This window comes from Antechinus flavipes, chromosome 6 (genome assembly GCF_016432865.1).
Source record: "Antechinus flavipes isolate AdamAnt ecotype Samford, QLD, Australia chromosome 6, AdamAnt_v2, whole genome shotgun sequence".
NCBI classification, from domain to species: Eukaryota; Metazoa; Chordata; class Mammalia; order Dasyuromorphia; family Dasyuridae; genus Antechinus; species Antechinus flavipes.
The window spans coordinates 14037348-14041011 of NC_067403.1; positions in this window are offsets into that span (position 1 = coordinate 14037348).

Genomic DNA, 3664 nt, shown 5'->3' on the forward strand with positions numbered 1-3664 from the left:
TCTTTCCAGTTTGATTGATAAGATCTGCCAGAACTCACACATGATAGCTTAGCCCTTGAGAATCCCGAATCACCAGGTATAAGTGTCCAAGAAAGGCTAAAGCAACACCAGTAGTTCAGGATCGACAAAGAGAAAATCACAAATGAAATGCTTTCTGCTTACCAGGGGGGAAGAGGGGGTCTCTGCAGAAAGCTTGTGCATGAAAGTACCTTCTCAAAGCACTCCATGGTAACTAATAAAAATGCCTGCTTACAACCTGAGTGATACCGTGGTGCAGTGAAAAAAGAATGAGACGCCTTTCACAAGCATTAGAGGGAGATCTGAAATAATAATAATCACTAATAATGCAGTCAGAAAGGCTTAAATTCCTCCTGCCTCATTCATTTTCATGTCTCTTAAATTCTCATACTTAGTTTCTTCATCTGTAAAATGGACAAATAATAATGGTATCTACATTGCAAGTGTCGTGGTGATCTAATGGGATATTTAAAATAACTTGCAAGATTTAAAGCACAACATTAATTGCATGTCAATCACATGACCAGTCGTGTAGCCCTCTTATTGTCTGGGGCTTATTTGGAGTTGAATGATCAGTACTATAATCCTAATTCTATGTGACTATATGCTCTCTGGACCTCAACTTGAACCTACATAAAATAAGCCATTTGACCTAAGGGAAGTTCCTGCTGGAATTCAAAGAGCATTTAGTAAGCACCTGTTGTGTTCCAAGCCCTTGGCATCTAATTCTTGAGGTCCCCAAAACATGACAGCTCCTGTCCTCAAGTCATTGAGATGCTGGCTGACATTTAGGAGTCTCCTTTTTCCAGGCCTGAGCTGTGGGTAGGACTTTTGATAGCCCAGCAGGACAGGCTAAGAAGCGTTTGAGACCTAAAAAGTACACTTGAAAGAATAACTGAAAAATTGGACATTTTGCAGACCATGACGTAGCAGGTCCCATGACATTGTTTGGGCTCTAATGGACTCAGAGTGAATGTAAACAGCAATTGTTTTTGTTTTGGCCAGGAACAAATTGGATTTTTTTTTTTTTTGGTTTGGTTTGGTTTTTGACTAAGTTAACGAGAGCATTCTTTGCCTCATTTCTTACTTAGACTCAATAACTGATTGGACAGTTGCTTCAAGTCAAACTAATATCTGTGGAAGACCCTAAATTAAAAAGCCAAAGTCTCCCATTGCATCCAAGGACATCTCCAATTGTACTGATCTATAGCTGGCTCTTGGACACACATGGCTCTGGAGGAGAAAATGAGGCACGGTGTCTCTGCACAGTTCTCCCTCACTTAAATCCAAATCATTTCAACGTTATGACATCAATTCCCTGACATCACAGTTCTCTTCCAGAACAAAGGACAAATATATATATATATATATATATATACATACATATATATACATATATATGTGTATATATATGTATATATATATTTATGGTAATTCTTTTTGTGATTTTGTGATTTCTCTCTCTCTTTCTCTTCTCTCTCTCTCTCTCTCTCTCTCTCTCTCTCTCACACACACACACACACACACACACACACACACACAAGCAATTAGGGTCTAAGGGGATGTCCATCAATTAGGGAATGGCTGAACAAACTGTGGCATAGGAAGTTGATAGAATATCATTGTGCTGAAAGAAATGAGAAAATAAGCTGATTTCAAAGAGACAGAAAGACATATAATCTGATGCTGAGTGAAGAGAGCAGATCTAGGAGAACAATATATACTGTAGAATCAATACTATAAAAGTAAACAATTTTGCAAGCTATAAGAACTTGAATTAATCCAGTGATTATCCTTGATTCCAAAGGACCAATGATGAAGCATGCTAGCTCTCTCCTGACTCAGGATTCAGAATGATACACTGCTTTTTTTTGTTTGTTTGTTTTGTTTTGTTTTGTTTTTTTTGGGGGGAGGGTATGGCCATTGAAGAAATTTAGTTTGCTTTATCTATACATATTTATTGCAATGATTTTTGTTGTTGCTGCTGCTGAGATATAGAGTTAAAGGAAGAAAAATAGATTTCTATTCATTAAAAAAAAAATTGAATTAATTAAACAAAACCCAATGGCTCAATGATCACATACTCACATGCCACATTGGTCTGATATGTGAGATGTAAAACAGTGGGCAAGGAAGCACATGATGAGACTTTTCATTTCTTTGATCAAATTACTCCTTCCTCATAACACAATTCCCAGACTCACCTGACAGCACAGCCGGAGAAGGTGGGCAGGTATGACTATGTATAGTTCTCCCTGTCTGCTCTTTTTTTTTTTTTTCAGGGTTTTCAGAAAGCTGGCTTTCCATTTGACACACAACCAGTCCCAAGGTCTGACAGAACAAGTTCTGGGTGGCCTTCCCAGGTCCAAACCCTGCATTGCCATGGAGAAGAGTCAGCAGCCCCAGTTGGCAATGACAGCAGAGGAATTTGAGAAGGAAAGGATGGGAGGGGATAAGGTGTGGTAAGGGGAGGGAAGTGGGAGAGAATGGATCTGTGTGCTGTGGTTTAGATGATTTTTGCTTCTTTGAGGATTCTGTATTTTTAACTCGGTCAGGACAAGTCTATCCAATAGCAAAAAAAAAAAAAAAAAAAAAAAAAAATCAAGTTCTACCTGATAAATCTTTCTTTATGCTTCTGCCAATATCTGTGTGGGTGTCTCATGACCTTGTTTCTTGGAACATTTCCTTCTAAAGAAAATACATGAAATGAAGGAGAATCTAAAAGCCTGTCTTGTTTACTTCCTTATGACCAAATTAGTAAAATTTACATTTATATACTGCTATTAAAACTCTATTTTAAATATGACTTTTTTTTTCACTGACAACAATAATAATGGTTTACATTTATAGAATACTATGAGGTTTGCAGAAAGCTTTGCATCATCTCATTTTAGTCCTATAACAACCTTATAAGGTAGGTGCTACACTTGATTTTCTCTTACTTGATTAGAATCAAGGATACCTGTACTCTGATTCCAGGAGTAGTTAGTGGCCGGGTTGACCTTTCATTAAACCACTTAAACTTCTGGATCACAGAGTTTTCACCAGAAAAAAATTGAGGAAGCTACCTAGATGATCTCAAGGTTGCCTTATAAATACCATGATTCTACAATTTTGTTCTTACTTAAAAATGGGAATCTATTTGTACTTCGGTCCCAATGACCTTACAAGAATTGAAAGGTACCAACCCACCAAGATAAGAGGACCTTCAGGATCCAGAAGTCACTTGGAAACATGTTTAATAACACTCCAGTCAGCCTCTCTTTGCTTTCTGGAAATCAGAGACTTCATCATTCTTCACCTACATTTTTCTTTCTTTTTTTTGTTTGTTTCTTAATCAATTTCTCCAAAGCATATAAAAATGTATGGCAATAATGACCATACTAATCTTATAGCACACGAGTGGTCCTGCTGGAACACTACTGGAGTTGTGGGTGTGTGTATTTAATATAATCAAATTCAAATATTTGGGCTATTTTTTGATAGCTGAGCTCAGTCATATAACTAGTTAGTAACCATCTCTGGCCATTTTAAAAAATAAGCAACTGTTTGGCAGCTAGATGGTGCAGTGGGTCTGCAATCAGGAAGGTCTGAGTTCAAATTTGGTCTCAGATATTTCCGAGCTGTGTGACCTTGGACAAATAAC